Source organism: Saimiri boliviensis, chromosome 8 (genome assembly GCF_048565385.1).
Source record: "Saimiri boliviensis isolate mSaiBol1 chromosome 8, mSaiBol1.pri, whole genome shotgun sequence".
NCBI lineage: Eukaryota > Metazoa > Chordata > Mammalia > Primates > Cebidae > Saimiri > Saimiri boliviensis.
The window spans coordinates 119,768,705-119,780,718 of record NC_133456.1 but is presented as its reverse complement, the minus strand read 5'-3'; the positions used below and the strand labels follow the sequence as shown (position 1 = coordinate 119,780,718).

At 37.0% G+C, this 12,014-nt stretch overlaps 1 protein-coding gene across 12 annotated transcripts in view; it reads left to right on the top strand.

Moving 5' to 3' along the window:
* Positions 1 to 12,014, top strand: part of ZMYND11 (zinc finger MYND-type containing 11) — a 115,291-nt gene that overhangs the window by 22,526 nt on the left and 80,751 nt on the right. The window contains exon 1 of one of the 12 annotated variants that reach the window (XM_074405143.1): positions 1,384 to 2,392. The exons of 10 other annotated variants lie outside the window; for them this stretch is intronic. The gene's annotated coding sequence lies outside the window, so the exon portion shown is untranslated. Of the gene's footprint in view, positions 1 to 1,383; positions 2,393 to 3,352; positions 10,142 to 12,014 lie in introns of those variants that run through there. One more of the 12 variants, XM_074405144.1, reaches the window with a different exon arrangement.

The following is a 12,014-nucleotide window of genomic DNA, read 5'->3' as shown; positions in this document are numbered from 1 at the left end:
CTATATCAGCTTTAGACTTATGAAATGGATTTTTAAATCGGACTTGAAAGTTGAAATTACCTTTTTTTTTTTTTTTTTTGAGACAGGATCATGCTTTGTCACCTAGGCTGGAGTGCAGTGGCGCAAACAGGACTCACTGCAGCCTTGAACTCCTGGGCTGAAGTGATCCTCCTGCGTCAGCCTCCCAAAGTTCTGGGATTACAGGTGGGAGCCACTGCACCCAGCTGAAATTACTTCTTGATCAATGGCAGCAGAACGGATGTTGTGTTAGCCACATGAAAATAACACTAATCTCCCTGTAAATCTACATCAGAGCTCTTGAGTAACCAGGTGCATTGCCAATGAGCAATAATATTTTGAAAGGAATCTATTTTCCTGAGCAGTAAGACTCAATAGTGGGATTAAAATATTCTGTAAACCATGCTGTAAACACGTGCTGTCATCTAGGCTTTGTTGTTCCAGCTACACAACGCAGGCAGAGTAGATTTGGCATAATTCTTATAGGCCCTAGGATTTTCAGAATGGTAAATGAGCATTGGCTTCAAGTTAAGGTCACCAGCTGCATTAAGAGTTAGCCTGTCCTTTGATGGTTTGAACCCAGGCATCACCTCTCTAGCTATCAATGTCCTAGATGGTATTTCTGTCAATATGAGACTGTTTTGTCTACAGTGAAAATCTGTTGTTTAGTGTAGCTACCTTAATCAGTTATCTTAGCTAGATCTTCTGGATAACTTGCTGTTTCATCTTGTAGTTTTATGGAGACAGCTTCTTTCCTTATGAATAACCTCATGAATCAACCTCTGCTAGCCTCAAACCTCTGCAGCTTGCTCACCTCTCTCTTTGCCTTCATAGAACTGAATAGAGTTAGGTCCTTGCTCTGGATTAGGTTTTGGCTTAAGGGAATATTGTGGCTGGTCTGGTGTTCAATTTAGAATACTAAAATATTTTCCAAAGCAGCAATAAGACTGTTTTGGTTTCTTATCATTCATGTGTTCACTAAAAGAGCCCTTTTAATTTCCTTCAAGAACTTTTCCTTTATATTTGCAGCTGGCATAGCTGTTTGGCTCAAGAGGCCCAGCTTTCGAAGCTTGTCTTGGCTTTCGACATGCCTCCCTCACTAAGCTTAATCTTTTTTTTTTTTTTTTTTTTTTTTTTTTTTTGAGACGGAGTTTCGCTCTTGTTGCCCAGGCTGGAGTGCAATGGCATGATCTCGGCTCACTGCAACCTCCACCTCCTGGGTTCAAGCAATTCTCCTGCCTCAGCCTCCTGAGTAGCTGGGATTACAGGCACGCACCACCATGCCCAGCTAATTTTTTGTATTTTTAGTAGAGACAGGGTTTCACCATGTTGACCAGGATGGTCTGGATCTCTTGACCTCGTGATCCACCCGCCTCGGCTTCCCAAAGTGCTGGGATTACAGGCGTGAGCCACCGCACCCGGCATCATTTTTCTTTTTTGACTTAAGTGAGAGAGATGTGACTCTTTGCTCACTTGAACACTTTGAGGCAATTGTAGGGCTATTAATGGGCCTGATTTCATTATTGTTGTGTCTCATGGAGGCCAGAGAAGAGGGAGAAAGATGGGAGAATGAGCAGTCGGTGGGGCAGTCAGAACACACAACATTTATTGATTAAGTCCATTATTTTACATAGGTGTGGTTTGTGGTGCCCCAAAATAATTAGTAACCTCAGAGATCACTGATCACAGAAGATCATAACACATACAATAACAGTAATGAAAAAGTCTGAAATTCTATGAGACTCAACCAGATGTTATCCATAGACATGAACTGGGCACACGCTGTTGGTAAAGGGGCACCAGTTGACTTGCTTGACTCAGGCCACATTAGATTTTCTTTTTTTTAAAGCAATACCTGTGGAGCACAATAGAGTAACTTGTAAAACAGTGAGGGATGCCTATATATTAAAGCAGTATCCCTCAATTCTTAGTTATTGAGGGTTTTTTATATGAATGCGTTTTGAAGTTTGTCAAGTGCTTTTTCAGCATCTGTAGAGGTGATCACATTCTTCTTAGTTCTTCTAATATCATTTGTTATATTAATGTATTTCCTAATATTGAACCATCATTGCATTCCTAGAATGATACATTAAAAAATATGCTATTTTGATGCCATTGGCCAAAATTTATTTAAGATTTTTGCATGGATATTAATTTGTAGCATAAATTTATGTTTATTGGTATATGTATGTGTTGAGTCCAGTGTAGTTGCTCAGCTTCACTTTTGTTCCCTGGAATGCCTTTCCTAAGCCTGTCCTATATTTGCTCTAACAGTGACTGGACTTTTTTTTTTACAGATCTGCTATAAAGCTCTTGGTTTGGGAATTCCCATTGCCTCCCTCCTTCCTGTGTTGAGTCGTGTTTCTTGGACAAGGCAAGATTGTGGGTTTTTCTTTCTCCTGATTTATTTATTCATACAGTAGCTTCCTGAGAAAAGATACGTAGAATGTAAATTCTTTGAATATCTATATGACTGAAGTGTCTTTAGCCTTCAGTAGTTGATCATTTTGAGGAATTAGACATTTAGATTGAAAACTTTTTTTTTTTTTTTTTTTTTGAGACGAGCTTCGCTCTTGTTACTCAGGCTGGAGTGCAATGGCGCGATCTCGGCTCACCACAACTTCCGCCTCCTGGGTTCAGGCAATTCTCCTGCCTCAGCCTCCTGAGTAGCTGGGATTATAGGCACGCGCCACCATGCCCAGCTAATTTTTTGTATTTATAGTAGAGACGGGGTTTCACCATGTTGACCAGGTTGGTCTCGATCTCTTGACCTCGTGATCCACCCGCCTCGGCCTCCCAAAGTGCTGGGATTACAGGCTTGAGCCACCGCGCCCGGCCCTGAAAATAATTTTTCTAAAGAATTTAGAAGTCATTCATCTTATCATTTTCTAGCTTCCGTGTTGACATTAAGAAATCTGATGCAATTTTGTTTTATGACCTCTCCGCATCACCCAGCACTACCTGGGAACCAACTCTCAGTGTTTTGGTATTTTAAGCCGATGTGCTTTGGCCTCCCTTCCATTCACATGTTAGACAGTTGATGGGTCCTTTCTATTTGCAAATGCCTATGTTTCCGTGCTAGGTACTTTACTTGCATAATTTTGTTCTTTCATTTCATTGTTGAGATATAATGTCTTTTTCTCGTCTCCTATTGTGCATTTCTTATCTTTTTGTTCTACTTTTTGGAAGATTGCCTCAACTGTATTTTCTAACCCATTAACTGAATTTGTTCCTCATATTTTATATTTTCCTGAATATTCCTATTTATGGTTTACAGGTACAATATTATTTCTAACTCATTATATTACATATATTTTAAAAATCTTTATTGTTTCTGCATTTTCTTTTTTTAATTCCTTCTTCTCCCCCAACCCTTACTCTCTTTTGTTTGCTTCATGTGGTTTCCTTCTTTACTAAGAAGCCGGTATCAAATATCTGGTTATCTTTGACTGTCTGTTCACATTTAAGTGTGAGTCACGAGAAAGCTAGCATCTGAACAGTTGTCTTGGACTCAGCACATACCTATACCTATTCGGTGTGAGTTGGCTTTACCGTTGGGATGTCAGATAGCCAGATGGCTTTTTTCTTTAGATACCTTCAAATGTCAGTGTCTAAAGAATCTTTTTCTGGGAACATTTGATTTCTCCAGAAAGGTATTGTTTGGTTTCTTACCTGAGCCTGAGATCTGGAATTTGGCAGTAGAAAGGGAATGCCAATTATTTTTGTTCATTATGTAGCTTTTTGCTTAACCCCATGTTCCCCTCACACCCACTACAACTTAATCCCTCTAATTGCTGTGTTTTGCTATCATATTGCAATCCAAGCTACTTATTGTCACCTTTAGATTCTGCATGATTTGATCTTAGTATAGCTCTCTTCTGCTTTTCATAGTTCTGTCTATTCACCACTTTCCAGTCACTGTCCTTTCTGCTTCAAACATACTGAGTTCTTTCTCACTGTGGCTCTTGCATATGCCTTTCCCTTTACATGGCTAGCTCTCTTTCACTATTTAAGTCTTTCCTCATGTATAATCTCCTTGACCTACGATGGGCAGGATGGTTAGGTTATGCTGTGATACCAAGAAACCTCAAAATCCCAGTGGTTTAAAACAGTGATTGTTGCTCATAATCCATGCTCATCACAGATGAATTGTGAGCTCTGCTGTCATTTGTCCTCATTCGAGTATGTGGACTGACAGAGCACCCACCATCTAGGGATTGCCATTATCCATGGTATAAAGAAAAGGAAAGCATAGCAAATCATACTGAGCTTTTTAAAATCATCCAATGTGCAAGTGGCATAAATCCCTTTTACTCAGATTCCACTTGTCAAATCTACACATGGCCTCACCTAATTTCAGTGTGGTGGGGAAGTGCATTGTCCTAATAAACAGTGCATTTTGATTTAACTAGAAATTGGAGTGTGACTTTCTTGAGAAGAAAAAAGGAAGGATAGTGTGTATGTGTTGGGGAGGTATATGTGAAAGAGATTAATTCACTTAAGATAGGAAGATAATTACATAAGGGTAGGGTTTTTAAATACAAGGTAAAACCCAAAAAAGAAAACTAAAATAGTTGACAGTGATTGCCTTAGGATGGCAGGAAGAAAGGAGTTAGGGAGTTTGGGACTACTTGATTTTTGAAAAATCATGTGTATATAGTATTTTAATTAAAATGAGAATAAAATTTAAATGATCATAGACCTTCATGTGACCTCTCATCTGTCCCTTTCCAGCTACTTTGCATTTATCTCATTTCTCTTTTTCAATCATTCTTCTGGAAAATGTTCTCTATTTCAGTTTCTCCACCTGCCACTTACTTCTTAACCCACTCCAGTCTGGTTGGGGTGCTATTATTTCACTAACACAGCTCTTGCTGAAGTCACCAGTGACCAATGTATTGCTAAATCTAGTGGACATTTTCAACTCTTTCTACTGTTTGACATCCTAGCAATATTCTCCACTTTCTGAAATCCCGCCTTCACTGGACTTCTGTAAGACAACTCTCCCATATTTGCTCCTAGTTCTTGGGGGCCTACATCTATCTCTTTCTACCATGTTCTCTCCTGGGGCAGTCTAATCTACATTTATGGTTTCAGTTACCCTGCTGAGGTACTTGACAAATCTTCAGCATATATTCTCAGCTCACTAGCTCTATGTTCACCTACCTACTTGTATACCTACATTTCCCTTAGATATTTAAAAGACACCTGAATTTAGTCTGCCAAAAACTCAGCACACACATGCACATACCACTGTGTTCTACAAACTTTGTCTTCATCTCAAATTTCTTATCTCATTTGAAAACACCCAATATCATACCCTGTGTAAACTGGAAATCTAAGCATTATCCTTGACACTCACATCTCCCTTCTTCCCAGTCCAAAATTAAGTTGTGGTGATATTTTTTCCTCATCCTGCACCCTGTAGCTGGGAGTAACTTAAGAAACCCATTATTTTCCAAAGCTCCCATTGATCTTGCATTTTTACTGCTTTTCCTCAATTACTACTCTCTTCTTCCTCATTTCAAAACTTACTCCAAAGCTACAGTAATCAAAACAATGTGATATTGGAATAATATAGATATATAATCTAGTAATAATACAGGTATATGGCCTAGTGCAATAGAATTTAGAGTTCAGAAATAAACCCGTACATCTATGCTGATTTTTGACGAGGATGCTCAGTCCACTCAATTGGGAAAGAATGTTCTCATCAACAGATGGTGCCAAGATAACTTGATTTCCACATGTAAAAAATAAAATTAGACCCCCCACCTCACACTGCATATAAAAATTAACTCCAGATGGGTCAGTAACCTAAATATAAAAGCTAGAACCCTAAATATTTTTGAAGAAAACAGTTTAATCTTCATGACCTTAAGTTTTGCAATGAATTCTTGGGTGAGACACCAAAAAGCATGAGCAACAAAAGAAAAAATAGATAAGTTATATTTCATCAAAATTTGAAAGTTTTATGCATTAAAGGACCTTATCAATAAAGTGTAAAAATAAGCTACGGAATGGGAGAATGTTTACAAAGCTTATGTCTGATACCAGATCGATGTCTAGAATATATAAAGAACACCTACAACTCAACAGCAACAAAAAGACAACCTGATTAAAAATGGGCAAAGGATTGGAATAGACATTTCTCCAAATATATATATACACACATATCCAATAAATACATGAAAAGGTATTCAGCATCATTAGAGAAAAATTTAGGTAAAAACCACAGTGTGAGATAATTATATCTACTTAGATGGCTATCCTTTTTTTTTTTTTTTAAGTAAAAAATGGGAAATAATACATGTTGGTAATAATGTGGAGAAATTGGAATCTTTGTACATTGCTGTTGAGATTGTAAAATGATGCAGCTGCTTGTGGAAAAGGGTTTACTAATTCCTTAAAAGTTTAAATACAGAATTTATTTTATGATCTAGCAATTCCACTTCTGGGCATATAGTCCAAGGAATTGAAGGCAGGCCCAAGCAGATACTTGTATGCCAGTGTTCACTGCTGTCTCATTCATAGCATTCAAAAGGTGGAAACCACCCAAGTGTCCATCAGCAGATGAATGGATAAATGAATTGTGATTTATCCATGCAATGGAATATTATTCAGCCATAAGAAATAAAGTACTGACATGTGCTGCAAAATGGATGAACCTTAAAAATGTACTAATTGAAATAAGACAGATACAAAAGAGTAAATATTGTATGATTCCAGTCATGAAATATCTAGAATAGGCATATTAATAGAGACAGAAAGTGGATTTGAGTATGCTAGGGGCTTGGAGGAGGGAAGAATGGGGAATTATTTAATGGTCTATAGTTTCTGTTGTGATAAAGTTTTAGAAATAGGTAATAGTGATGGTTGCAGGGCTGCCAGATTGTGTACTCACAAATGGGTGAGATGGCACATTTTATATTAATATATTTTTTATTACAGTTTTAAAAATTAATATGTTCCAAGAACCATCGTATTGTACACTTAAAATGGGTGCATTGTATGGTATGTGAATTATACCTCAATAAAGCTTTTTAAAAAATAAAAAGGTAACAATTTTCTCACCCACCATTTTGTTTTATAAACTGTTTTGTCAAATCGAAAAGTCCTGAAATATCCTTTTGCTTTATTAGCATAACTAAAAAAGTAAATTATATTAGCATAACTAAAAAAGTAATTAAAACATTTTTTAAAAGGTGATTAAAGGGTTCATAATGATGTGATCTTCCTGTCAAGAACCTTGATCAATGTGTTAGATAAGATGATTTTTTTGTTCTTAATCTAACGTACTTTGATCCAAACAAACAAAAACCTACCAGGAGATCTACTCTAAGTGCTCTGTATTGCCAGTTATCCATGTTCTGTGCCTGCCACATATGGAAAGCGTGCAGCAGATTGATTGTGTTGGGGGCTCCTGGAGCTGTATTATTGATCTTTACTCTTCCTAAGACCTGGTAGTCAACCATATATTGTTATTATAGACGAGATTTATTTATCCTCCTATTTTTAAAGTTTTTTTTTAATGTGGCAAAATACACATAACGTAAAATTTATTATCTTTATCATTTGTAGGAGTACAGTTTAGTGTATTTAAATATATTTATAATGTTGTGCACACCTCACCCTCATCCATCTCTGTGATTCTTTTTATTTTGTAAAACTTAAACTCTATACCCATTAGACAATAACTCTTAATGCCCCCTGCCAACAAACAACTAATTTTTTAATATCTCAGGATTGGTTGGGGGAGAGTATTGAAGTATTTATTTGGCATCTATTTTATGGTAAAAGTTATTAGGGACATGAAGAAGGTTAAAATACGGCATGCTGTAAAAAACTGATGATACTGCTAGGCGGATACTACTACATATGCAATAATTATATAGGAATCAAGGATAACATGGAATTTATCATAATACCTCATATATGCAAGTTATAATGAAAATTGTGGGGCACCAGTAAAAGACCAAACATATCAAAAAACTAATGCTAGTATTGATAAGACCTTAATATATAATGCCAGACATGGTGGTATGTGTACCTGTGGTCCCTCAGGAGGCTGAAGTAGGAGGTTTACTTGAGCCCAGGAGATGGAGTCCAGCCTGGGCAACAAAGACCCTGTTTCTTAAAAGAAAATTTAACATATGATTAGGAATGTATCAAATTTTGTTGGAGAAGAGAAAAATCCTTCAGTGAATCATACTAGTTCAGTGGTTGCCTCTTTAAGGCAACATTCTATATTTTCATTTTATGCTATATTCAAAAAGTAATTCCATGGCTTCCAGCCTAGCAGGTAAGGAGCTCGTAAGTAACATTGCTGTCCTAACAACAAGTAAAAAGCTGAAGAAGCAAAAATAATAATAAAACAACTCCTTTAGATCTGTCAGGAAAGTGAAGCCATGGGGCAGATTGTTGAACCAAAAATTGGAGAGAGAGGTGGATATAAAGAATCGCAACTTTACCAGAGCAGAAACCAGTGCTGGAGTAGGAAAGGCTGAACTCTAATGGATGAACTGCTAGATGCTCAGTATGGACAACTCTGAGAGTTAGAAACTTAAGAGGGACCCAGTGATGGGGGAGGGCTGTCACATTTTTTGTGTTTTTACCTCCAGTAGCTTAACCAGGACCTCACAGTGAATATTGGAGAAAAATCTCCTTGTGCTTCTTGCAGTGGGAGGGGGAAAGGGATCAATTTGAAATATGCAAAAGCTTTCTTTTCTTAACAAAGCCTACCCTCAGGAGACATGATTTTACCAAAGTGTTACTTACCCTGGGGAAGGGAAGTACCTAACTTCAGCCTCCTCTAGCCTTCTACATGGGGAAAGGGAAATGCACAACTTCAGCCCCCACTAGTCATCCCGTCCCATCTAAGTGAGAAAGCTGTGAAGCCCTGCTGAAGTTCACAGTCCAGTGGCACAGGCTGTCTAAAGATGAATCTAATCATAGGGCTAAGAATGCTTCCTCTCTCCGCACCTTACGTTACATTATTAAAGGCCTATTCAACAAGATTTCTTTTACTCAGTTAATCATGTTCATCTTTCAGCAAAAAATTACAAGGCCTACTAAAAGGCAAAAACCAACATTGTGAAGAAACTGAACAAGCATCAGAACTAGAGTTACATATAGCAGGATTGTTGGAATAATCAGACCAAGGATTATTAAAAACTGTGATTAAAGTGCTAAGAGTTTTAATGCCAAAACACAGGCAACAAGACTAGATGGATGATAAAGCACAGATCGATGGAAATTCTAAGAAGGAACCAAAAAGAAGTGATAGAGATAAAAAACACCGTAGCAAAATGGAAAATGCCTTTGGTGGGGTCGTGAGTAGACTGGACATGACCGGGGACAGAATCTCTGAGGTGCTAGAGGTCAAAACCACTGTAACAAAATATAAAATGCCTTTGGTGGGGTTATCAGTAGACTGGACGTGACCAAGGAGAGAATCTCTGAGTGTGAGGATATGAAAACTAGAAATTTTTAAAACTAAAAAGCAGAGAAAAAAGTCTGGGGAAAAAAGGAATCAATCAAGAACAGAATATTCAAGAACTATGGGAAAGCTACAGAAGACGTAACATATGTATAATGGGAATACCAGAAGGGAAAAAGGAGAGAAAGGGACAGAAGTAATATTTGAGTCAAATATGTCTGAAAATTTCACCAATATCAGACATGAACCTAAAGACATAGGAAGTTCAGAAAACACGAAGCAGGCTAAATGCCAAAAATAGACCTAAGCATACCATGTTCAAATGTGAGAAAATTAAACTTGAAAGAAGACAGAGGAATAAACACCTTACCTATAGAGGAACACAGTTAAGAATTATATCTGAGTTTTCTTCAGAAACCATGCAAGCAAGAAGAGTTGCAATGAAATATTTAAAGTGTTGAAAGAAAAAAGCCCACCAACTTAGGATTCTGTATCCAGCAAAACTGTGTTTTTCATAAAAAGTAAAAATACAGAATTTCTCAGAGAAAATTAAGGGAATTTGTTGCCTGTATACCTGCCTTGTAATAAATGTTAAAAGAAGTTCTTCGGAAAGAAGGAAAATTGTGATTAGAAACCAGGATCTACATGAAGAAAGGGAGACCATTCAAGAAGGAATAAAGAAAGGTAAAATAACGTTTTTCTAACAGGTAATAATTGCTCAAAACAGTAGTAACCATGTATTTGATTATGTATATGTGTGTGTGTGTTTATATGTAAATAAAATTACAGTTTCTGTGTAAGTGAAACGGTTCAAGGGACTGGAGGGAATAAATCAGAATATTTTGTTATAAGGTACTTGCACTGTCCAGGAAGCAGTGTGTTATTTGAAAGTATACTTGGGTTAATTGTAATGTATGTTGCAAACTCTGGGAAAACCACTACAAATAGTAAAGCAAGAAGTATAATTGATGTGATAAGAAAGAAGAAAAAATTGAATTGCATAAAATGCTCAACTAAAAACTACAAATGGTAGAAAAAATGTGAGACAGAAAATAGGAACAAATAACAAAGCCAACCAACAGAACATAGTGACAAACATGGTAGATATTAATCTAACTATATTAATGATCACCTGAAATATGGCTAAATACAGCAATTAGAAGACATCGGAGTGGATCAAAAAATTGGACTCAACAGTATCTTGACTGCAAGAAACCCACTTTAAATATATATATTAAAGAGATAAAGATATAGCATGGTAACACTAATGAAAAAATCAGAATAGTTATATCAATTTCAGACAAAGGACTTCAACAGTAGGGAAGTTAACATGGATAAAGGTGGGGATTACATAATGATAAAGGAGTCAATATTCTAAGAAGGCATAACAGTGCTTAATGTGTATGTGCCTAACAGAGCGTCAGAATATGTGAGGCAAAAACTGATAGAACTGCAACTGCGAGGAGAAATAAATGAATCCTCTACTCTAGTTGGAGATGACAATACCCCTCTAGCACCAATAGACTGATCCAGCAGGCAGAAAGTTGGTAAGGACATAGTTGAACTCAGAAACATCAACTGGATGTAATATCTATAGATTACATTATTTAATGACAGCATATCGCACATTCTTCTGAAGGTCACAGAACATTCACAAACAGACCACAGTCGATGCCATAAAACAGACCTAAATAAACTTAAAAGAACAGAAATAATATATCTACTGTCAGACCACAATGGAATGAATATTGAAATTAATTACAGAAAGATAGCTGGAAAATCCCCAGATACATTGAGATTAAACTTCTGAATAACAGGGCTCAAAGAAGACATCTTGAGAAACTTTTAAATATTTGGAGTTAAATGAGAATAAAAATAGCTTATCAAAATCACATGATCTTACCAATAGATACAGAAAGAGAGTTTGATAAAACCCAATATTCTTTCATAAAAACTTTCAAGAAACTCAGAATAAAAGGGAGTTTCCTTGGTTACAGAATATCTCTACAAATCCCACAACTAACATCATGCTTAATGGTAAGGAACTTGAAGCTTTTCCATTAAGATTAGGAAAGAGGCAAGAATGTACACCCCTCAGCACTGCATTTCATCATCATATGGGAAGTCCCAGCTGTCTTACTCTATGCTGCTATAACAAAATACCACTGGGTAATTTATAAATAACAGTTTATTTCACTCAGTTCTGGATGCTGGGAAGCCCAAGATCAAAGCACCAGCAGATTCAGAGTCTGGTAAGGGTTGCTCTGCTTCCAAGGTGATAATTTATTGCTGTGTCTTGACATGGCAGAAGAGATGGGATGGTCAGGCAGCTCTCTGAAGCCTCTTTTATAAGGGCATTAATCCCATTCATGAGGACAGAGCCCTCCGGGCCCAATCACCTCTCAAAGTGTCCACCTCTTAATGCCATCACCTTGGGGTTTAATTTTCCGCATGAATTTTGGAGAGAGAGAATACATTCAAGCTGCAGTACTAGCTGATGCAATAAGATAGGAAAAGGAAATAAGCAAAGAGGTTGGGAAGGAATAAATAAAACTTT